This window comes from Mesoplodon mirus, assembly GCF_964341445.2.
Source record: "Mesoplodon mirus genome assembly, chromosome: 10".
Lineage (NCBI taxonomy): Eukaryota > Metazoa > Chordata > Mammalia > Artiodactyla > Ziphiidae > Mesoplodon > Mesoplodon mirus.
The window spans coordinates 47,973,747-47,999,668 of NC_138986.1; the positions used below are offsets into that span (position 1 = coordinate 47,973,747).

Consider the following 25,922-nt stretch of genomic DNA (forward strand, 5'->3'; position numbering starts at 1 on the left):
AAATGGGAACGTATAAAAATGCATCACAGAGTGTGCATATTAAACCAGTAAATGACAGCGCAGCCCACAGGGCATACATCAGGCCTCTCTAAACAGCAGCTTGGACCCGTGCCTCAAGAAGCGCCAGACAATACTGCAGACCATACTGTAGTGGCAAGGTGAGGAAGTGCTTTTTACACTGCAGCCTCCACATCTGGGGGAGCAGAAACCTAGCCGGTGCTGGGATCAGCTGCGAGAGAGCAAAGGGATTTCTGCACTCTGTTGGGTAGGGTCTGGGGAGTGTTCGAAGTTGAGTCTGTCAGCTAAATATACAAGTAACTGAGCGAGAGAGCGGAGAATGATAATGTGCTGGAATGGGCAGAGAGACTTTCTCCATGAATGAGTATCGGCATGGTCCAGTTTTCCCAGACAAAATCTGTGGCAGAAAACTGACCAAGCTGGTCTGTGATGTGTCTTGACATGTTTCGTACTTGAGTGAGTGGTAATCAGACAAACCTGAGTTTGAATCAGACCTGTTCGCTTACAAGCTGTGTGATCTTTGGCAAGTTACTTTACCTCTCAGAGTCTCAGCCATTGAAATGGGGACAACAGAACCAACTCCTAGGGAGGTTGTCAGGACAAGGTAAGATGGGTGATATAAAGCTCCTAGAATAGTGCCTGGCACATAGTAAATAATAAATTTTCCTTCTTTTCTTGCCCTTTCCTTCTTGCTTTCCACCTCATAATTAATGATTATTTATGGGAACTTTGGATATTTTCTTATTTCTAAAAAGTCAAATAGCAAATCCTAACAACAACAAAAAACTTTCATTTTAAAAATGAAGCCTTAGGAGAGGTCAGCATATGAGCTTTTAAGCTGAAAACTTTCATCTAGTTTTTCAGAGAAACTAATCAGCACAGTTTGTTTTCTTAATAAGGCCTGCAAGAGGCCATAGCAGACTCAGAACAATCACAGCATCTGGAGACAGCCTTCTTCCCTCTAGCATCTTGCTAAGGAGCAAAACTCCAGCAGCACTGGCTTGGATGATTAGAGTTATAACATATCAAACTTGGCAATGAGCTTTGACTTTAAAGGAAACTAACTTTAGAGATTCACAATGGGGCCTCAAAATTAGGATAATGGATTTGAAACTATTTTGAAAAGTAATTTGAAAGGCAGTATTGTGTTCATATTATACTATTACTTAAAAGGAAGTTTTGAATTCAGGTTGGGAAAACTGCTATGCTCTCCCCTGGCTCTGCTTTTCCAAGAAATGAGGTATCACTGCCTTTTCCTCACAGTCCACTGTGAACTGTGCAGCCAGGGAGAAAAGTGGGGGTGGGCCTAAGCAAACATTTAGATTGGAAATTAATTACCATATTGATTAGTGTTTCTTAAACCTCTTCCTTTTTTCCCAAAAGGAAAAATTTCTCTTGAGACCACCTTCTATGTTGACTTAAATAATTTTTTTTCATCATCTTGTTCCTTAAATACGTGCCATTGTATTATTAGGTATAAATGCTTTATACTTATAGCTCATTAAAAACTATAAGTACACAAAATGAAAAAGTCTAGACATCTGTTGCACACAGTGTGAATATACTCAATACTACCAAGCTGTACACTTAAAATGGTTAAGACAGTAAGTTTTAGGTTATGTGTTGTTTTTTTTTACCACAATTAAAACAAACCATAAGAAGAAATCAAATTTAACAAGCTAGATAAAAACAAGATCACCAGATAAATTCAAATAAGAAACATTAATTTAGTGTAAAAGTGGTAAAATTTTGCTGAAACTAAGTAGCCAATGTTGGATTTAATTACAATTTATACATGTAATTATAAAAGCATAATAAGATGCTTTTATGCATTTTATGTCTCAACTGTTGACCTAAATATTTGATTATGAGCATGATGGACAGTCCTTTGATTCGCAATCATTATCATTACCGTAATTTTTCCTTCCATCAGGTTACTCATTTGAAACCATCAGTTGATTATTTTAATTGGTCCAACTCATCTCAAAATGGTTTTCTCCAAAATATAATATTGTTAATTATTTTTTTAAAAAGTTCGTAACAAAAGTCCTTCATGGAGAATATTTGCAAGCTGATATGCCATATAAACACACACACGCAAACACATCTGTCAATAATCTGAAAAAAGTGACTGCTTTGCCTAGCTTCTTTTGAGTTCAACCTGTGATACCAAGAGACCTGTAATGACTCAGTTTTCTCTCTACTTTCCTCTATTTGAACTATTGTAAAGCTTCGTTTATACCAGTGCCATGATTCATTTGGCCTTCACGTTGCATGAGTGCATCATTTGTGTATCAAGTCAGCCAGCTCAGTTCTTTTTTCATCAGCCTGTGACAATTAAAGTAGCATGGTTATTTTTATGATGGAAAGTCAAAATTAATTTATTAAATAAAGACATAAATCTCATCACTGAGCAGTTTTAGATTTATAGCTGGTAAAAAAACGCAATATAATTTTTACTGAACAGAAATCAAGATGGTTTTTGTATTTTGATGCCAGGAATGCCAATCTAAAACTACCACCAATTTAAAAGTTAAATATTGGCACATTAACAATCATGTGGTACCAACCCAATTTTAAACACAAAGCACCAACACTAAAAGTATGTGGTTGTAAAACGAACATCCCAGATATGCTTATATTTTATAATGTAAGTTTTCTTTAGATCATTATTGAAATGAAAACACATTATTACTGATGGATCATCAATAATACATACACAGACCTCTAGTTTGAGGAAAAACTGATACTATATACATAGATAATAGAAATCTTTAAAGAATTAGAACACAGCAAAAGTGGAGTGAGGAGGGCATCCCACGAGTGGGATACCTGGTGCCAGTGTTGGGCCCAAGCAGCTCAAGAGAGCCACCCCTGCAGAGGGTCGGCTTAGCTCAGTGTCAGAGCCAAAGCAGGCTGAGAGGATGGCTCAGTGCAGGGTGGCCCAGGTGGGCTGAGGATTGAGGGTGGGAGGGGCAGCCCGGCAGGAGGTTTCAGAGCCCACGTGGGGTGAGGGGAGTGTTCTTGCAAAGGCATAGCCTAGTGAGAGATGTTGGCGTCGAGGCAGGGTGAAGAGGATATTTCAGAGCCCAGGTGGGGTGAGAGGAGTATCTGTGTAGGAAGGTGGTCCAGCACAGGTTGTTATAGCCAAAACAGCTATGTTACCTAATAAGATACAATAAGAACACAGCATCACTTCTGTGGTATTCCTGACAAAGACATATGCATAACTTAATCATGAGAAAACATCATATGAGGGACATTCTACAAAATGACTGGCCCATATTCTTTCAAAGTGTCAAGGATATTAAAGTCAAGGAAAAACGGAGGAACTATTCCAGATTGAAGGAGACTGGAGAGACATGGGGAATAATTGCATGGTGTGGTTTGGAACTGGAATCCTTTTGTTATACGGTATGTATGGAGAAATTTGACTGGAGTCTGAGGATTAGACCCCAGTGTACCAATGTTAATTTCTCAATTTTGTTGTTTGCACCGGAGTTGTAGGGGAATGTCTCTGTTTGAGTTGTAGAATGTGAGCTATGATATTCAGGGGTGATGGAGGAATCGGATTGACAACTTCCTTTCAGATATCTCAGGGGAGAAAAGATCTTTGTACTTTGCTTGCAATTTTTCTGAAAATTTGAGATCGTCTCAGAATTTTAAATTTAATGAGATTGAGGAATGTTGTTTCTTTCTTTTAAAAAAAGAGGACAAAAAATTCATGTATAAAGTCTGATCAACTATGTAGAAATGTCTTGCAAAGTGGTAAGAGTTCCCATATTAAGCACTTATAATGGGTCAGTCAGATGTTAAACTAAACAGTTTGTGTATCTTATTTAAATTTCACGCCAATCTTACAAAGTGGGTACTACCAGTATCATTTTACGGATGAAGAATCTGAGGCTCAGAGAGGCTGAGTAACTTGCCCAGGCTCTTAACTAACCTACTGTACCGCTCAAAAAAAAAAGATTGGAAAAAAATTTCCAAAAAGATTGGAGAATATTAACAGCAGTAGTCTCAGGGCAGTGGGACTACAAATAGCTTTTGGTTTTTCCTTTTGTAGTTTTCAGTATTTTCCAAAATATCTACAATGGCATGTTGCTTTTGTAATTAGGAAAAAAGAGAAAGTTGTCATTTACAAAATAATCATTGTGGAGCGATGTTGTAAAAATATGTTGAGGGCTTCCCTGGTGGCGCAGTGGTTGAGAGTCCGCCTGCCGATGCAGGGGACACGGGTTCGTGTCCCAGTCCAGGAAGATCCCACATGCTGCGGAGCGGCTGGGCCCGTGAGCCATGGCCGCTGAGCCTATGCGTCTGGAGCCTGTGCTCTGCAACGGGAGAGGCCACAACAGCTAGAGGCCCGCGTACAGCAAAAAAAAAAAAAAAAAAAAAAATGTTGATTATTCAAAACCATACTGAACAACCCAAACTCTTACTAGTGATACTATCTCTTAGTAGTGATATTATTGATGACTTTCATTTTTAATTTTTTGCTTCTCTGTAATTTACTGTTTCTATAATTAATTCTTTCATTCATTCAACAAATACTTACTGAGCATCTGCTATGATTTATTTTTATAAGAAGAAAGAATTTTTAAAGAAAAAAATGTACTGTATAAGTCCAAAGTTGTAAATTTTATTCAAAAGAGCAGGGAGGAACAATATGTATGCTTGGAAAAAGACAGGGCACCAAGATGTTACTAGCAGTGATGTTTCAGTGGTGAGTTAGTGGAGAGTTTATCTTTTCTTAATACTTTTCTATGCTCTCCCAGTTTTCAACAATATGTATTACTTCCACATTCTATTCATGGCTGTGTCTCCAGTGCTTAGAAGAGGAAGTGGCACATGGTAGGAGTTCAAGAAGATGTTCTGAATGAACAAATGCTTTTGATTACAAATACCAAAAATATACAGTTTTTAAAAACAGCAATAAGGAGTTCCCCAGTGGCCTGGTGGTTAGGATTCTGGGCTTTCAGTGCAGTGCGCCGGGTCCAGTCCCTGATCAGGGAACTGAGATCCCGCAAGCTGCGCAGTGCGGCCAAGGAAAAAAAAAAAAAAAACAGCAATGACCTTTATTTATTCATTCCATTATGGTAGTTGGCAAACTGTGCGTTCAACCTGTGCTATCCTAAGCTGGAGAAGACATAAGAGAAGGCCCAGGTATAGTAGGGTGCTCTAGTGGCCATTTAATGGTTGGTGATGAATGGGGAGAACCATGTGAGGGGAAGACAGGGTGAGCAGAAAGAGGGGAAACTCTTCAGAAGAACACCATAATGTGATTTTATTGTATTTATTAAGATTTCTATTCAACCTATTTTTAGGAGAATTGGCGACACATCACTATGCCAGCATATACTGAGGACAGATCTTGTATTGTATGGCTGAGCTTCTTGGTAGTGATACCTGAGGTTCACGGAGGAGTGGGATGAGGTTGGGATGACTCAGTCAGAAGCTCCTGTTTTGCTTGTAATTATGAAGCTCATTTTTCTGGTTTTATAAAGTAACATGGATCAAAACCCTAAGAGAGACTGGATATTAGGCCAGTGTGGGAGAGATGTCCCTTAGATGGTCCATGAATCGAGCTGACGACCCAGCATCCATCTCTCTCCACTTGGCTCTTCAACTCTCAACTCATTTTGGAGGGAGGTTATGTGCTATGTGATTTTGCCAAATTTGAAGATTCTCAAAAGTCACATGAAGTAGTCCTTATGTGTATCCAGGGATTACTAGAAGAAACAAACCTTTCTGGTCATCCTTGAATCCTTTCTTTCTCTTACAGCAATACATGGGCAAATTCTGTTTGTTCTGCCTTCAAACTCTCTCCAGAGTCTGACTACTACCCACTCTCTTGTCTTACTTGGATTATTGCAAGAGCCTCTCGACTATTCCCTGCTTCAGCCCTTGGCCCCCTGGTATATTTTCCTCACAGCAGCTACAGGATTCTTTTAAAACCTAACTCAGATTATGTCTTCACCCAAACATCTGCAATGGCCATAGCCCTTATAATAAGGTGCCCACTTGGGTCCCACAACTCTCTCTTATGTCTCTGACCTACTTTTTTCCTCACAGCAGCTACAGGATTCTTTTAAAACCTAACTCAGATCATGTCTTCACCCAAACATCTGCAATGGCCATAGCCCTTATAATAAGGTGCCCACTTGGGTCCCACAACTCTCTCTTATGTCTCTGACCTACTTTTTTCCTCACAGCAGCTACAGGATTCTTTTAAAACCTAACTCAGATCATGTCTTCACCCAAACATCTGCAATGGCCATAGCCCTTATAATAAGGTGCCCACTTGGGTCCCACAACTCTCTCCTATGTCTCTGACCTACTTCTCTACAGCTCTCCCCTTGCTCGCTCCCCTCTAGCCATCTTGACTTCCTTGTTGTTCCTCAAACATGCCAGGCACACCATGCCCTTGCTGTATCCTCTGCAGGATGCTGTCCCCACCCCCTCCAAATGGCCCTCTCTCTCTCCCTTGGGATCTCTCCTCAAATGTCACCATATCAGAGAGACCTTTCCTGACCATCTCTGAAGTGGAAACCAGCTCCCTAGACACCATCTCCTTTACTTTGCTTTTTTTCTTCATAGCAGTCATCATCACTGGGACAGTTCTGTCCACCAAGTGTGTCTGATTTTCCTAAACATATGATATGATTGCACTCCCTCACCTTTTGAAGTTGGATGCAGCCACCTGACTTACTTTATCCAGTGCCACGTGAGGAGAAGGGTCGTGTGTCACTTTAGGGCATAAGCCAGTGTGCAGTTCACCACTCTATCTTCTCCCTCTCCCACAGAGACTGGCCACGCTCCAGATAGGGATTCTCCGGGCAGCCCGGGTCCCAGAGTGAAGCTGTACAGAGCTGAGCCCCCAGCTGACCTGCAATGAACACCCAGTGTAAGTCAGAGATAAACTTGGTTGTTTTAAGCCACTGAGATTGGGTTGTTTATTACCACAAAATAACTAGCCTATCCTGAATGACACACTCTGACATATTCCATATTTGTTTGCTGTCTCCCCCTTCCCCTGTCTAGAATGTAATCTTTTTGATGGTAGGACTCTATTCACTGTTATATCTCCAATGCCTGGAACAGTGCCTGGCACGTGGCAGGTATTCAATAAATAGCTGTTGGCTGACTGACTGAATGATAAATTGATCACGCCAACTGAAACAGGAAGATTTAACAATGGCAGGTGTTACTATTCCTGGATGCATCTACAAAAGCATTCCTTCGATCTTATCTGAATGGGAACAAAATGGTTCCCGTTCAAGATTAGAAGTGTGGCCGCTCATCTCGACAGACACAGTCTGAAAGCACAAATCACCTATGGGTACATAACATAGCGAGTTGTGAAAGCACATAAAGTAGTTAAAGTTACAACACAAATGGAGATGTGGCATACTGCTGAGGGGACTCGGTGACAACCATAAATAAAAAGCATTAGCGACATTTGTGTCGATGCTGACTGCTGATGTGGTTTCCTTTCCCCTGTGTGGACATTAGCATTTGTAATGAACTGAGCTTCAGAGGCCTGGGATTTTATCTGCCGTTATCACAAATTGGTGTAGGAGCCCCTCTCAGGACTTTTGCAAAAGCCATGTGTGCTTTTCTGAGCTGCTTTCTTTTCATGGGCTTCCTCCTGGTACGCCTGAATTTGGATGGGGATAATGCATTTCCTGTATCATGTGGCACCGTACAAGGAAACGCATTGTATCCCCTCAGAGGAAGAGTACATCTGTAAGTAGTTTTTAAGAGTGTACTGAGGATCTTGTTAGGGTGGCTTGTTCTCCCAGTTCCATTTGGTTGATGAAGTGGATCACGTGACAGATGTGCATAATAAACTGCTTCAGTTGCTGCCAGTGGGAAGCTCAACCTATAAAATGCGGAATCTCACGGACTCATTGAGGGCCAAGCAGGCTGATCACTGAAGAGAGAAGTGTGCTTCACTGTGAACTGTCATTTCTCACTGCCTCATACAATGCACCAGTGTTACTAGGCTTTGCTTTTACTTCCTCCCAAAGTAACTGCCTTTCCACTTTATTCCTAATTCAAACTGGAAAGGCAGTTGTTTCTGTATATGATTCCCCAGAGAGCAAACATTATTAAGATGTGCAAGTAATCATCCATTAAATATACCTGCGAGGAGTCTTTATGTTTTGTCATTTAAAAAGGAAACGTATGTACATCAGAGAGTAGGATTGTGGGAACTTTTTTTTTTTTTTTTTTTGCCTCTTCCCCATCTCTGTTCCCCTCATCCTTTTCTATATTTTCTTTCTCTGTTCCATTAGCTTATTTTTTCTCTTTATATTCATTGGTAATTCCCTAATGACTACAGTCATAAGGGATGTAACTTGTCTCCCATTTCCATGGGTGGTACAGACAGTGACATCCAAGCCAAAAACCACAGGTGACCAACCTATTCCAGGAGTGGTCTAATTTGCAGCTCATTCTAGATGCTCCTGGGTCACTAAGGAACAGTGACTGGAGAAATAAACAGCAATAATGCAAATTTTAGCCCTAGATATGATCACAGGGAAAATGATGAAAAAGGCGGTAAGTCAGTTTGATTCACTTCTACCACGGAGAATCCACATGTGCTCAGCACCAGACTAGGCACCATGGGGAGCCAAAGAGAAAGCACACGGCCCTTGAAAGTCAGTGAATAAAATATGGTGTACGATGACATATCCAAATGCCGTAATAGGAGCACAGGCAATAGGGCCTTAAGGTGGTGCCAGGGGGAAGATCTCAGTGAGAACTTAAATGGTCAGGCATGGATTTGGGCTGGAGGCAGGAACTGAGCTAGACCTTGAAGGACAAGTAGATTTTGAACGCTGTCAAAAGAGCAAAATAGTCTATTAAAGAGGTCAAGAGTGCATGACATCTTGATCAAATTCAGCTGTTTGGGACACCTCACAGCCCCAATTTCCCAACTAATCACATGTCAGCTGCACAGGTTATCTAAAGAACATTAAATATATATATATATATATATATTCATCAGATGTTAGTATAAGGCAATTAACCACAACATGAAGTACTGAGATGTCACATCTGTAAGCTTTAAATCGATTGTGAAGACAGCAGAATTGTTCTTCTTGTCTACCAGCGAGTGTCATGGATTAAAAGTGCTGCTGAATTTAAGGAAATTACATTTAAAAAATGTAATCTGGGCAATGAGAGCTTAATCTTCTAGCAGCAAAACAGCTTATGAAACTTCTTTTGGAGACTTTTCAAAATGTGAGATTTGGCTTTAGTGAGTTTAGGGAATTTTCCTTTGGCGACAGAAAGCTGGCACTGGGACACTATAGAAAGCCCCCGGCACCTTAGCTACCTCCTTCTGACTCTGATTTCTGGCAAGAGCCAGAAAATCCCTGGCTCTTTTCTGCCGAGGAATGGCAGGACTTGACAGCAACTGTTGAGTTCACACAGAGATGAGGAGTGCCTTGTTCCCAGGGTCAGCTGGGGTGGGGCTGAGAAGCAGCTCAAGGCCAAGAGTTTGACTTCCTGACCCTTACAGAAAAGTGTAGTGCTCTTTAATTTATTCCTGATCGGAATACTTTGCTGTGGTTTTCCTTTTAGAAAAGGAAAGACGTGCCCTTTTAACCATTTCCTCTCAAAAAACCTTTGTTAGATTTGATTTAGTTGTTTCAATACCCAAATAGCTACCACATAAAAAGTATTACTAAAAAATGTCTCCTATTCCTGTTTCACATAACTCAATAATATGTTTCTGAGGTCTTGAGCCTGGGACTATTAGTCCTTTTGGTTGTGAGGGACTGGAAGGAAAAATTAAATAGAGTTTATGAAAAATAGAAAGAAACCCTTTTGGACTATCTCCTTTATTCTGAATGCTATGAAACCTTGAACGTAGGGGTACACACACATGGTTTGCCCGTGTGCGTGCATACACACACATACTCTGACACATCACCTATTTTACTAAAAAATATTATGATAGAAAACTTCATTATTTTTGTTTGTCCTGGTTGTAGTCCTTCAATGATGGGCACCTGAGAGGCAAATGTTTGCAGGTAGCTGAAGGTACAGCTATGTGTTCTGCCCGAAACCTAAAATTAGATTGAGTTGACAATTCTATCTGGAAAGATTTTTCCCTCAGTGTTTTCATTCCCAAGCTCTGCTACCTCCCACTTCCTGCAGAGAGTGGAGTCATCGTAGATAGTACTCAAAAGTAATAACTCCTGAGAGACTCCCTCTGCAAAATCAGCATGCAAAAGGCTGTTGGCTGCAGAAACCAAGGACTCTTGGCTATAGCAGTAAAATGTTAAAGCCACACAATAGTAAAAGGAATCTGGGTTTCCTGTATTTTAAGTTGTCTATAGTTTCATGCTCCGCTTTAGTGAAATCCAGAGAAATGAATTAAAGAGTTCGCTTTTAGAGTCTTTATAAAAGTAAGGTATTTTTGTTGTTATTCCTTGAAAGATGATGAAAATTAGGTGCTGAAATTTAGAGGCCTTCTGAAAATGAATTGGAATAATTATATTTGTTAAACTGGGCAGCCCTGATATCATATGCTATATAAATCAACCTTCATTATTCTTTAATGATTCTTTGCAATGCTTTTTTCTAGAACTTTGCAAGCTTCACTTGTGTTCACCTTGCTGTGGAATGTTTTAAAGGGCATTTCATCTAATAGCAGAGGAAAATGATAAATTATAGATGTCAAATCTTATAGTAGTGATTTAGGTAGCTAGGGTAAGATTGTAAGCAATAAAATAAAAAATTTCCCAATCAACCTCTACATTAGAAGCAAAATCGCTGTCTGCATAATTAAAGCGAGACATGTCAAGATGCTTGTTAATATGCTAATCTGAGGGCTTTTTTTTTTTTTTTTTGGCTGCTTGGGTCTTCACTGCTGCTCCAGGGCTTTTCTTTAGTTGTGGCGAGCAGGGGCTACTCTTCGTTGCAGTGCGTGGGCTTCTCACTGCAGTGGCTTCTCTTGTTGCAGAGCAACGGCTCTAGGCACATGGGCTTCAGAAGTTGCAGCACGTGGGCTCAGTAGTTGTGGCGCACAGGCTTAGTTGCTCCGCAGCATGTGAGATCTTCCTGGAACAGGGATCGAACCCATGTCCCTTGCATTGACAGGCGGATTCTTAACCACTCTACAACCAGGGAAGTCCCTGAGGGCTTTAAAAAAAAAAAAAAAAAAAACCTGAAATCATAAAGCAGAATACTTGGAATATTTATCAATTTAAGCAAAGAAGTTCTGTATTTATGAATGAGTATGAAGTGATTTCATTGTAAGTGTGCTCTGGAAATACAGATAATCAAGAAAGAAAAAAAACCCTCAGTCTCAATCTCTTAAGCATTTGGGGTCAGGACAACGAGGTGGTTAAGTGTTGGCCTGGGTCTAAATTTTCACCACGTCCCTGTCAGCTGTGTGACCTCATGCAAGTTATTACTTAACCTCTCTGGGCCTCTGTTTCCTCGGCTGTAAAATGGAGAAGATAGTGGGTCCTACCTCATAAGGTAGTTGTGAGGATTACAAATAAAGCATTTAAAATAGAATCTAACAGAGCAAGCACTCAATAAAAATGGTTGTATAATATCTTTCCTCTGCCCAAACTCCCTGGAGCTTTTCCTCTTACTACCAGTGAAAGCCGACATCCTTATCATGTCCTCTAAGGCCCCATACAACTGGCCTGTTTTCTTTCTGACCAGATCTCAGACTGCTTTCCCTCCATGCTAAGCTCACACGCTGACCTCCAGGCTGCTCCTCAGACACACCAGGCACCCTCTCATCTCAGGACCCCTTGTCTTGAAAGCTGTCCCTCAGACATCCTCAAGGCTGGCTTGTCACTTCCATCAGGTCTTTACTTCAAAAGCACCTTATCAATGAGACTTTCCCTTTTCACCATCTAACATACCTCTTGATATTTTACAGTCCCCTTTTCTACCTTATTTTTCCACTTAGCACTAACTACTTCCTAACATACTATATATCTTACTAATTTATCTTTTTTACTGTCTACATCTTCCACTAGAATAGAAATTGCAAAGGCAGGGATTTTTGTTTTAGTTGCTGTTGTATCCTCAGTGCCCAGAAGGGTGTTTGTTACAACAGTAGCTGTCAATAAATATTTGAAGGCTGAATGAGTGGATGATTTTCCTTACTTTCTAAAAAACGATAATTATATCCTATACATATACTTCCTCCATCCAAAGTTTAATGAAATGTAGTTTTTTTGTCACATACATTTTCCTTGGTTGCAGTGATGACTGTCAACCATTGATACAGCAACAACGGTTCCCTGAAGGCCAGATAAGCCTATAATGAAAGTGAAAGGACAAGGTTAGGCCACCCTGGCTATGATGCAGCTGTTTCTTCTAAGCCTCTATTAGTTCACCTGGAGGAAGAAATAATGCTGCTCACTGCACCTCCCTAGTTCCTTCTTCAGCCACAGATAAATCAGGGACAACTTCTGATGTTCCCTTGCTACCCTGTTCTTTTAATACCTACAAAGGGGTAGGGAAGCTTCTTAAGTAAATATGGCACATGATTTCCAATACCTGAATGTATGCAGGGGCAGAGTATATAGAATACTATTGAGTTACCAATGTGGGAGGATCTCTCTCTCTCTCTCTCTCTCCCTCCCCCCAGGGGTTATTTAAAGGGCATTTCTAAACGCGGACATGTTACAGGGGCAGGAGGTAACATGGAGGATAAAAGTTCCTGAACATCTACTGTGTTCCCAGCGTGGCTTCACATACTACATCTCCTCACAACCATCCTGCATGGTTGATATTATCATCCCCAGTCTCTAGATGGGGAACTGAGGTGAGACCAAGGCTCGGAGAGGACAAGTGGCCTGTCCAAGGCCGCCTGACTATTAAGTGGCAGAGCAAGACACGGAGCGTTTATCAGGAACATGTCAACCACTTTTGTTTTCTCTTCCCTCTTTGCCCCTATAAGCACTTTCCTAAGCATTAGACCCATTTGTGTGTCTTGAGCCAACAACTTGTGAATTAGAGAGTTAGTGCTCCTGATGGATTTCTGCCACAGCTTAAAGCTGGTGGCTTAAAACTATTGGGATCTCAGCAGCTTCTCCTCTTCTCATCAGTGAGGTAAGGACCTGCACGCTAGGGATGGGCTGACATGAGAGGAAGAGCAGCATCTGTGCCCCATCCCTACTCCCCGTTAGTAACCAGATGTGATCTCTCCCTTCCCCAACAGCCATAGCTCCTCACTTTACTTCTTTGAGGGCACTTACACTGCTCTGCCTTGTTTGATAAGAATGTATGTATTCATCTCATTCTAAACCCCTTGGAGGCACAAGGTAGGATTCCAGGTAGGATGCTACAGGCAGGGTGCATCTAACCACCAGACAATGCTGGGGTGGGAAGAGATCACCCAGTCCTACTTCCTAATGTTATTAATGGGCCACTGAAGCCTAAGAAGGACACACAGCTTGTCCAAGGTCACAGAATTGAGACCAGAACCCTGGTTTTCTTATCCTTAGTTCCTTAATATTTCGTTATACCACATGACTTCCCTTGTCTTTGAGGAGAGTTATGATGCGTATTGAATGTGCTTGTGAAAAACCATCTGGTAAAAGTTGTGCAGGTAACACAGGGGTCTGCAAAGACTGCATGTTTGGGGGAAAAAGTTAGCAATAGTTCAGGAAATAAAAAGCAAGCACTTTAACTAGGTTGGTGGCAGCAGAAATGGGGAGGGGAAGGGCCAAATTCAAGAAATATCATGATAATATGCTTGCTAGGACTCACAACGGATCTGGGGGAATGAGTTTATGGGATTACAAAAGGAGAGCCAAAGCTGAAGCAAGAGCAAGTGTGGCATAGTGGTTAACACAGGTCTGGTTTCAAATCCCAGTTTCCACGTGTTTGTTGTATGACCCTGCTCCCTTCATTCAATGTATATATATTGAACACCAGTATGGGCCAGACATTGTTCTAGGCACTTGGGCTAGATCAGAGAATAAAACTGACAAAGATTCTGGGTTCCAGCTATGTCTTAACCTTGCTAAGTCTCAGTATCCTCATGCATAAAATGGAAAGAATAACATCCATTCATACTGTTGTGAGGATTAAGTACTCAACAAATATTAGGGAACATTATGCCTAAGTTTTGAGTCTGGGTAGCTATGATAAAAGTGATGTTAACAGAAACTGTGAAGTTGGAAGGATAAGATGATCTTCAAGTAAGATTCAGTGTGGGTGTATTGAGTTATAGTCCTTTATCATCCCAAGTTTCTAATAACATATGTGGCCCAGGATTGTTAGAGTTTGGTCTTGGATTTGGGGAACGGTAGTCTGGATTTGCCTATGTGCCCTGATGTCCTTTAAACAAAGAGGTTGGGACTGTACCAAAAATCCCAGGTTCTTGAGTTTGAACTATGCTAGGTAGGAGTATGAGGCCTCTGTGGAAGGACACTGCTGGTTCTGGGCTCTGTCTTGATATACAACAACCCTGGCAGAATTGGGAATAAGGTGGTGTATGGTTGGTCAGTGGGCAAAAATGAATACCCAACCATTCTCTGGAATGAACTATGAAACTCTACTGTTGGAACTTAAGACTGTACAATAAGGAAACTTCAAGTGCAGTTTGAGACTCCAGGCTGAGAAAAGACCAATGAATAGAAAACCAACACTGTTCGATGGCAGTACCTAAGTCATCAGAAGAGAGAGAGATTTTGGGGGTGCATACCAACTCTGTATGGGCACAGATGGGAAAGCAGCCTGAACAGCCAAAAGGGTCTAAGAACATCCAGATTACCAAGTGCTCCATGTCTAGCTACTAGTGGTTCTCAAAGTGGGGTTCCTAGAGTAGCAGTATGAGCATCACCTAGGAACTTGTCAGAAATGCAAATTCTTACGTCCCATTCCAGACTGACTCCCAGAATCTCCAGGGGCACAGCCCAACAATCTGTGTTTTCACAAGCACCCAGATGATTCTCTGATGTTTATTAAAGTTTGAGAACTACTGAGATGCACTGTTGAACTAAGAAATATCTTCCTACCTAGAGGCCTCCAGCCTCTATTTCCCTCCTTCCAAAAAGTATCCCCTTGATTCCCTCTGTGTTTACATATTTTCATGTTTTTAAAAATGAGACCATGAGGTGGAGAAATGATAAAATGAAGTTCCCAAGGGCGCTTGAGTCAGTGCAGACTCCTTTCACTCAAAATCTAACAAGAAGGTTGCACACAACTATTTGTCCCTATAAAAATTTTTCACTTATTTTCATGTTCATTAGTAAGCTATCCTTCATTTTTCAGTGTCCTCTGCAGGACTGTGAACAGGATCCAACTGGGCTTTACACCCAATGTGAATTAAAGGAATTATGGATAATAAAAATTACAGTAGCAGCTATGATTGAATACTTACTATGTTGTAAGCGCTGTGCTTACAACACATGCTTTTACACAAGCACAACACTGTGCTTTTACATGACTTTCTTAACTTAATCCTCTAACAACTCTAAACTCCTATTAACCCATTTTTACAGATGAGAACATTGAGGGTCACACAGGTTAAGTAAATTGGCCAAGGTCAAATATCATGAAAGGGCATATCTGTCATTTGGGCCCAAGCAATTTGACTCCAGCACCAAAGTTATGATCACTATGCCATTGGTCTGCAACCTTAGAATCACCAGAGAGCATTCTAAAACTATCCTTGTCTGGGTCTCACCCCAGAGAGTCTGACTTAATTGGCCTGGGCTGGGCCCCAGGCAAGGATGCCTTTTGAAAGCATCCAGGTGATTCTACCACAACCCCAATATATAACATATAACTATTGAAAACCCCAATATATAACATAGTCTCCATTCTTTTTTTTTTTTTTTTTTCTTTTTGCGGTATGCGGGCCTCTCACTGTTGTGGCCTCTCCCGTTGTGGAGCACAGGCTCCGGACTCGCAGGCCCAGCGGCCATGGCTCACGGGCCCAGCCGCTCCGCGGCATATGGGATCCTCCCAGACCGGGGCACGAACCCGTATCCCCTGCATCGGCAGGCGGACTCTCAACCACTGTGCCACCAGGGAGGCCCCCATTCTTAAGTATACTACCCAAGGTCAGCTGCTAGGAAGCGGTGGGGCTGTGTGCTGAATTCAAATCTGTGTGGGTTCAGAGTTTGGTTCAGTCATTACCATCACCTTGACCAGTACTCTACCACTTTCACCCCAATACCACCTTACAACTTTCACAGCATATTCCAAGACAGAGAAATAAAGGTTCTCCAGTTAACATATCTTATGAAAGATGTTGCTTTCAGGAAATATTGTCATGACTTCTTAAATAATCTAAAGCCTCTCATTCTCCTCCTCCTCTTCTTCTTCCTCTTCTCCTTCTTCCTCATCTTCTTTTTTAAAGGTTTGGCCTCTGGAAAATATTTCAAGTATAATGGCAAAACATCTAACTTTCCTATGAGCTTAAAAAAATGTAGTGGTTCTTCAGAGTAAACAAAAAAATCTTTTCATCTAAAATTTTACTTTAGACCAATTCAGTGCCCTGGGAATTAGTTCCAATGTTTGGCTCAGGTTTCTGGCACTGAGCTCTGGCCTCAAGCCTGCACAGGGTCACCTTACAGCTGCACCTCAGGGCTACTCGCCAAGAAGCTGGTCTCATGGCAGCACTACCCTATGGCTTAATACCAGAACACTGAGCCTTGATAGCGAACCTGGCTGAAAGCAATTCATATGACTGCAACTCTGTTTCGCAAACAACTTATGGAAGCCACCTGGTGAAGCACGGTATCACCCTCCCACATTTCTGGGAGAAAAGAGAAGTAATTTTCATTAGTTTCTCTGGGAGCAGAGAAGGGTGTTTATCAAAGTTTAATTTACAGCCAGAAACTTGTGGATTGATATAACCATCACATAAAAGGAGAAACATCTGTCACTTTCATTTGTAGCCGTGTTTGCAGCAGCTCTTTCAAAAAGGAAGGCTAGAGACCAGCTATCCTGGTTTGGGGGCTGTATGGTTAGGCCATTCGAGATGGCTGTTTCCTTGCTCTCTATACATCCCCTACTTGACCAGTGCCTGCTTCACTCACATGACTATCCAATCCTCTTAATTATAGGGCTTAATTAGTCCCTGGTAACTGATGAGCCCACCTGACCTGGCTTCCCCCTGTAAATGGTAGCCTCCTTCTCCGCCGCCCCAGTAGTGAAGACTGCTATCACGTCCTGCCTGTTGTCTGCCACACGTGGTGGGGTTTCCCTTCAGGATCCTTTGTGTAAGCTCCCCCTATCCAATAAACCATTGATGGCTCTGTTGCTATCTCCGGGCTCTTCAGTCTCTGAGGCTGGGCAACTGCAGAGCTTGAAGGGCTGGGGGGTATAGCCCAACAGGGACAAAGAGATCAGTGTCTGAAACCTGGTTTTCCCGCTAACCAGGTGGGTTTGGGCAAATAACTTAATCTCATTTTGCCTCAGTTTCCTTATATATAAAATAAACTTCGAGCTCGTTAAATGAACCCTAAATCTCGGTCCTAAAATTGTATTACATGTATAAATATTTATAGCTTTTCTAATTGGTGTAACCACTTGAAACGTATCTTCTTACTAGAGAAAAATCTGGATTGCTAAAAGTCTGTGGTTGATATTAAAGATGGAACTTAAGAACAAGGAATTGCAGAGTTTTAGCTGTAAGAAGCTAGATAGATAATATGCCCCAACTTCCTCATCTTATCTTCTCCCTCTTACTCTTTTCTTTCCTTTCTTCTTTTTTCAACAAATATTTTCTGAGTTCTGGTATACACCAGGCACTGAGCTAAGTGCTGGAGACCAAAACTGAGTTCTTAGCCTTAAAGAACTTCCAGTACAGTGGACACAGACAAGTGAACAGCTGATTAAAACACAGTGGAGTGAGACTACAATAGAGGTGAACGTAGGGTGCAATGGAAGACAGAGGCCAGTCTCAGGGTGAGGTAGGGGTGGGAGTCAGGGAAGGGTTCCTGGAGAAATGACATCTAAACTGAGACCGGGAGAGGGGCCACATCTCTAGGTAGAAAGGCAGCATATACCTTTGAATATCACAGAGGCAACTCTGGGAAGGTGGGAATATTCCCCCGGGGCACGCAACTGGCCAGTGGCAGAACTGGTGGTACAACCAGAGCTCAAGGTGCTAACTCCAAAGTTACAGGCTTGGTTGAATGTCAGTGACACGAAGTAATAGTTATTTTTGTTTGTTTTTTCGGCACAGGTGAAACATCACAGCACCTGCCTTTGTTGCCATCACCTTAATTAAGACTCAAGCTCTTCCCTGGGCTCTCTCGGTTTAGGATCTCCCCTCTCTGGCTCCAGTGTCTTCAGCAGTAACTCATCAACACAGTACAGTCACATCACAGGCCCATCACCTGAGAAGCACCACCACCACGTCTACTCCAGGAATGAAGATTTTCAGCTGCTGAGCGGTGTGGATGGATAAAGAGCCTGGCTGACTGGTTTCGGAGACAATCCAGGTTAGTGACGGCTCAGTTCCAGGACAGTTATAAGGCATCATGGTTGTCTTCAAATATTTGAAGGGTTGAAGGAGGGGTTAGATCTAGTCTTTGTGGGTTGAAGGAGAAGAAGAACCAACTGGATGTGCACAGGTACAGGTAAGTTCATCTTCCCTAACTAAGAACTTGAGGCTGGTTGCACTGGAAGTAATGAGTATCTTTACAGCAGAAGTATTTAAAACCAGGGCAGAATGACCACTTGACTGGGATGTTACCAAGGGGATTCATGCCTCTAAGATGTGATGTATAGAAGCCTAATCAAATCCTTCTGGCTCCAAGCTCTGTGATTCTATATTTTCACACTTGGCCCAGGCCAACTGAGGTCTAACTGTTCTAGTTTCTTATCTACTCTTCACAAAGTATTTACTCTCAGTTCTAATTAATTAGCATTTGCAATCACATTATTTTTACATTTCTAAGCAAAGATACTCATTGTCTTTTTGTAATATTTAAAAAGGCAATTTAGTGTTGGGCTTTCTTTTTCACATATAGCATTGATATATCGATATTTACCTCTAGGTAGTGAAGCTGCTATACTTCTGTGAGAAAATGGGCGGTGGCACACGCACACGTGCACACATATCCACATATGTAGTCTGGTGTGTGTGTACTGCCTTATTTTAGGTATACTTTGTCTGTGTACTTATATGCTGTTCATGCTAGGATCCATCCTCTTTCACACCCAAAGAAATTTTACAAATGCTTCCTTTCCTTTCTTTCACTTTTGTTTTTTTATTGTGGACACTGTGCTGCTGTTCCCTGAGTCTGAAGATGTGGGGGGAGAGAAGGGAGGGTGTAGTCAGTGAAAATTGAAGATATTACTGGCAGTTCTTGCAGGTGCAATTTTGATTTTGTTAACCACAAATTATTTTCAGAGAGCAGTGGCAAAAGATGATTTATATTGTTTTTTAAGGCAGAATTCTCTGTTGCCAACGTAGTAGAATAAGACTTATAATATGTTTTTACCTGATTTCTATGCTTGGTGCATGTAATGTGTTACAAATCAGATATATTAAATAATACCTTGTTTTAAATTAGTATTTGGATAATATTTTATGTGGGATCTAAAATATGTATGTTTCAAAACCACATAATAGCTTTTCAAAAGGAGAAAAAGAATGCAAGCTTATTTTCTAAGTGTTCAAAATCAAACAACATGAAAAGGACCTGTCAAAATGAGCTGGCTCTTCCCTAAAAGCCATGGAACATAAATTACTTTAACATACTCTGCAGAGGAACTTGTCCTGCACTAGCTCCCATAAGCTGCCTTAGAGAGGGGTTTATGCTCAACTACGCATTAGGAAAAAATAAGCATTCCACAGCTGCTGGTTCGTAACAGCTTATTGTGCGCTGAGAGGGATGCTGGGAGTGGCTCAGACAGTCCCTAAGCACTCGGCGCGAAGTTGTGGGTTAGGGCCTCTGGGAGAGCTGTTGATTGTGCACAGGATGAATAAATCATTTCTCTCAAGGTAATCTGTGGCGGGCTTCCCCTCAAAGAGTCGTAATCATCTGGCCTCTGCTTGCAAATGTAAACGTAGAGCATTCTGTTGCACTGAAATGGCAGCACGTGGAAAAGAGCCCCACCAAACATGACAAACAGAACTTGCGGGGGCAGCAACAAGCAGCTCTATGTTGGCTGATAGACTTTTTCCCCTTCCAGCTGTTGCTCATAAGATAAAAATGTTTTCACTATTGATTTTTTGTTTGTTTGTTTACTGTAAAGAATGGTAAAAGCCGGGGTGGGGGGGACACCAGGCAAAATGCCCTAAAATCACTGCAGGGACAGAGACAGGACCTGAGGAGGACAGGTGATTTTAAAGAGAAAGAAAAGGACAACTGGGAGCAGAGGATGGGACAAAGTCTGCAAAGCCAGAGAGCAGATGACAGAAGATTCTACAGCTGCTCACTGCAGCTGCTCTAATAGTCTTCTATGCTTCAGAGTAGAGACAAATGTGTTTAGAAATGAAAGGCAAGAGGCCATGGGAAAAATGTACCTTCCATTTCTAACCAACTGGAATATAATCTTCACAAAGCTCATCTTGTTCTCATGAGGTGGTTATTTTTAGGATTCAAATATAGGCAAAATACTGACCAGCAAACCCTATGTGCTTCTTAGCTGGAAGCGCAACTGGGTACACCCAAATTACTGAGAGCACATTGCAATCTCTAAGGACAAACTTGTAGTTGGAGCCTTGAACATTAGAAATGGTAGCAATTTAGTAATATGATAGTTTATGGCCTTGCCCAACTGTTTCTGAACTCATAAAATGCTTTGTCACATGTAACCTTAATTTTTATATGCTTTAGGCCACATACTGGCTTTAAGCCATTATTTCTTCTTTTAAATGCAATACGAAGAAGGCTAGTTGATCCCTCTACTCTGACATGATTTCCAAGAACTCTGGACCCTATGAGCTCAGTGCTATCCTGAGGAGTGGCTCTGGTTGACTTGAAATCCTAGCCCGAGGAGATAAATACCTGATTGGGGAGCGGGGGAGGGGCAGACCAACTCTACCCACCCCCATATTTCCTTCAGGATCCATAGGCCTCCTAAATGGTAAGGTTTTCGCCTCCTTGATAGCAGAGAGCATTTATGATTAGAAAAAGATGTTCTTCAAAAATGTCAGCAACTGGGCTTCCCTGGTGGCGCAGTGGTTGAGAGCCCACCTGCCGATGCAGGGGACACGGGTTCGTGCCCCGGTCCGGGAAGATCCCACATGCCGCGGAGCGGCTGGGCCCGTGAGCCATGGCCGCTGAGCCTGCGCGTCCAGAGCCTGTGCTCCGCAACGGGAGAGGCCACAACAGCGCGAGGCCCACATACCGCAAAAAAAAAAAAAAATGTCAGCAACTGAGAGAAGTCACAGAGGAGGAGGAAGAGAGTGAACAGTAACTGCATAGTTACTGGGCTGTTTTACAGATTTAAAAAATATAACAGGCTCAAAAACTTTAGTAACTTGTCTAACGTCACACAGGAGGGTCAGAAGTCAAAGGTGTGTGAGACTCTAAAACTTTCTACTACAAGACAGCATGGTGCGGCGGTGAGCGGGTGGGGCGTCTCAGAACTCCCTAGAGCTCTACCTTCTGAAGGGTTATAAAATGCAGACAGAGAATGTGTACTTCATTGATTCAAAAAAGTTGAAGTCATTTCTGAGGCTATATGCCTTCGCGGGGCAGTGGCACCCTCCTCCCAACTCCAGCAGGGCACTTAGAAACCACGTGAGTTTGCTCCAAGGCCTCCTGCCAGGCCTGAGTCTATGGAAGCCTACGCCTAACAGGTGCATGATCCCCCAGCTCAATTAGGCACGACACAAATCTGCAGGGCCAGCGGTCCACAGTGTATGTTGTAGTCTGAGCAGCCTTAAGGATAACAAACATGCCACTGAATGCAAAGCACTTAGTTCTTTTTTTATTATTTTTATTGGAGTATAGTTGATTTACAATGTTGTTAGTTTCTGTGGTACAGCGAAGTGAATCAATTATACATATACATATGTCCACTCCTTTTTAGATCCTTTTCCATATAGGTCATTATAGAGTATTGACTAGAGTTCCCTGTGCTGTACGGTAGGCTCTTACTAGTTATCCTTTCATATATAGTAGTGGCAAAGCACTTAGTTCTACTGAGACATGTTCTTACCAACATGTTTAGAGAATTGAGATGATTGCAATGAGCAAATCAACTAACAGAATTATTCTGACCTCCAGCTTGAGCCATATTCATCATCTGACCCCACTCTGTCTAATCCTAAAGTACCTCCCATGACTCCCCCATATCTGTCCGTTCCAGAGACGAGGTCTCTTTGTTGTTCCTGCATGGCTCCCTCACTCCTGCCTTCGTGCCCCAGCTGCTACTGAATCCTCTAACATGCCTTCACTTCCCCTCACCCAAGCAAATCCTACACCATGTTTCAAGGCCCATCTCAACACCCAGCTTTTCTCCAGTGAGTGTGCCTTTAACTCCAGTCAGCAGTGGCCTCTAAAATCCTGACCAGCAGTAACAAGTACATCCACTCTTCATTTTCATATTGATTATGTTCAACTGAGAACTTGACTGTGAGTACTCTGTAAACTCTCGTTATCGCATCTTTGTAAATACCCACCGTGATCAAATTGTAAGCATCTTGAAGGCAGAGGCTCTGCTGACAAACTAAAATGACTGGCAAAGAGTACCACAGCAGTGACTTTATTCCTAACCCCAAATCTATTCTTGTGCTCACTTTGGATTTAAACCAGATGTGAGCTGATGAACGCTGTCCTTTGAGACTCAACTAAATTAGCTCAAGTCCTGTTCCTTTGTGCAGTGGGAACCCTACATTCCTTCCTAACTGTTTGGGGGATTCTGGAAGGGGGTGGGGGTAGTTTACAATTTCTCTTTCTAGTCACGTCTGGCTCCAAGTTCTTGCTTCTGTAGACCTGCAGACTTCAGTAGCTGGAAGAAGCGTATTGCTATCCCCGAGACCACCATCTCCAGACATGCAACTCAGCTCCTTTTCTTGTTTCAGTAAATGGGCTGAAGCAGGAATGATGCCCACTTAATGAGAAAAATCAGAAGTGAGGCATATGTGTCCTAGGTCTTCAAATATTAATGCTTCACTGTGGGTACTATTTGCCTTTGAAGATTTAGAAGAGAAATGCTTTGTATTAATTCTTCATTACATAGAGTAGAATGCTAGAAATTTACTTAGAATTTTTCTTTCCCATTTTCTAAGTGACTCTGATTTATTACTTCAGCCATAACCAAGGAATAAACGAAAGCTGCTTCATTATTTTTCATGTAGGACAGCATAGTAATTGCTAATTAAACATATACAGACTTCTGAAGTTTAATCATAATTTTACTTCAAATAGATATTACTGTGTTTTCTGTTTCTTTGGCCCAAATGGGATGCTTCTTGTTGAGAGGGGCAGTATAATGTAGTGGATGAATACAGACTCTAGCGTCAGACTGTGTGGATTCAAATCCTATCCTATTACTTACTAGCTATGTGACTTGATAAACTACTTAACCTCTCAGTAACAAATGGGGCTAAGAATAGTACCTAGCTCATATGGATTAAATAAATACATGTAAAGTGTTTTGAACAGTGTTTGATACATAGAGAACACTCTGGGGGGGTTTAGTTGTTTTCTTTATTTGGTATCACATGGTTTATGCTATATATGCATTGTTATGGGCTGAATTGTGTCCCTTCAAATTCATATATTGAAGCCCTAACCCCAAAGACCTCTGAATGTGATTGTCTCTATTAGAGGCAGGGCCTTTAAAGCAGTAATTAAGTTAAAATGGGGTCATTAATCCAAAATGACTAGTGTCCTCATAAGAAGAGGAGATTAGAACACAGACAAATAGACAGAGGGATGATCATGTGAGGACACAGAGAAGGCAGCCATCTGCATCCCAAGGAGGGAGGCCTGAGAAGAAACCAAATCTACCACACCTTGACCTTTGACTTCTAAACCTCCAGAATTGTGAGAAAAAAATCTGTTGTTTAAGCCACCCAGTCTGTGGTATTTTGTATGGCAGCCCTAACTAATACATGTATCAAAATTAAATTTGGTTAAAAAAAAAAAAAAGTTAAATCTGGTGAGAAACTAATGGTTTGTCATCACATTTCTCGCAGCATTTAATTGGTAGGATATCTTTAAGTTTTTATTTATTTATTTTCTTTTTTTCTTTTTTTTTTTTTTCTTCTTTTTTTTTGCGGTACGCGGGCCTCTCACTGTTGTGGCCTCTCCCGTTGCGGAGCGCAGGCTCCGGATGCACAGGCTTCAGCGGCCATGGCTCACGGGCCCAGCCGCTCCGCGGCATGTGGGATCCTCCCGGACCGGGGCACGAACCCGTGTTCCCTGCATCGGCAGGCGGACTCTCAACCACTGCGCCACCAGGGAAGCCCCTAAGTTTTGATTTTTTGTGAGTCTGAAATCATAGTGGTTAAGAGCGCTGAGCTCTAGTCTTGGTTCTGTCACTTTCTAGCCATGTACCTTTAGGCAAGCAAAGCCTAAAGACATACATAAGGACTGTTTAAGCCCCGCTACTTCATGGGTATGTCAAGACTAAATGAGATAATATGTAGCACGATGCCTGGCACACAATAATTATTAAGTTAATGAAATTCTGTCTATCTGCTGTCTATCTAAATGTCTTCTGATGGCGGTGCAGAGGGGAAAGGGGAAGGCATTTTCTCAGCGCCTGACATTTTCTGCTTTTTTAAAAAACCAGGTAAGAAAGCCGAGGTCCATAGAAATGATGTGATTTCTCCAGGGTTTTAGAGAGTGTGGTGGAGCTGGGATTCACAGGCAGGTGGGTTTGACTCCAAGATATACTCTCTTTCCACTCTACCACATTACCTTTCCCATTAATTTTCTTAGGTTCTAGTATGCCGTTCCCAGTGCCTACCTAAATGCATATATATATATATATATACATTTGATGCATGGGGCCAGAGCAGTAGGTAATTAAATATCATTTTCAAAGGGTCTTTTCATATATGAAAGAAAAGCAAAAAATTAAAAAATAAAATAAAATCCAACCTTTAAGTAGAAGTAATTCTAGCTTTGGTAACTCTACTGTCCTGCAATGGAGACGTAAGTGATTTATATTCTCATGTTGTGGTGTCCTGATTTGAACCAACAGACTATGATTTCTAAAGGATTATAACTTGTGCTGCTATTGGACCAACCCCAATGTCTAATTTTAGCACAAAACTTGGTCTGGCAATATTTAGTCCCCGTTAAATAAGTGTGTTCTCAATTGCTAATGGCTCTCTATTTCATTTTGTAACTTTTCCGCACACACCCCCAACCCGGGTCAGGAGTCACAGACCAGCTACCTATGGAGTTATTTTAAGGTACCCAACAAGGCGTTTTCCAACTAGTTTCTTTAACAAAACAATAAGGTAATCATTTCTTGAATCATTTGGTTTTTACTAAATTACTTCCCAGAAAATATTTAATTCCATCACGTGAGCAGTTAACTCACATATTTGTTTTATTTTTGTTAAAAATAGACTAGCTCTTAAAGATACCAACTTTTAAATGTCTCAGTGTGAATGACCACGTACACATTTCCACCACTTCAGCTAAAAACAGAAGTCCAAAGCTGGGTGATGGGACTATTTTTCTAAGTAGAGCTAAGATGGTTATGTGAACTACTTTGTTCTAGAAAGTATTTTTGCTACTTCACTAGTTTTGTATTATGATAGAAGCTTGGTTTACATGATATTAGGTACTTGGGTTTGAAATGTGAAAACCCCTATGTTCAAAAACTCTTTAATCCAGTAGAAATAGTTTGAATGATTACTGTAGATCACAGTGCAAGTCTGCAAGACAAATAACTGGATTGTTACTGTCAACAGAATGCAACAGCAAAAGGCTGAACACTTTTAAAAAATCTTCCACCTAAAAGAATATAGACAG

General features: G+C 41.6%; 1 protein-coding gene across 2 annotated transcripts in view; it reads left to right on the forward strand.

Moving 5' to 3' along the window:
* Positions 1–25,922, forward strand: part of REV3L (REV3 like, DNA directed polymerase zeta catalytic subunit) — a 248,567-nt gene that overhangs the window by 5,174 nt on the left and 217,471 nt on the right. For both annotated transcript variants that reach the window (XM_082634116.1, XM_082634117.1), the window contains exons 2-3: positions 6,822–6,922; positions 18,209–18,467. The gene's annotated coding sequence lies outside the window, so the exon portion shown is untranslated. The remainder of the gene's footprint in view (positions 1–6,821; positions 6,923–18,208; positions 18,468–25,922) is intronic.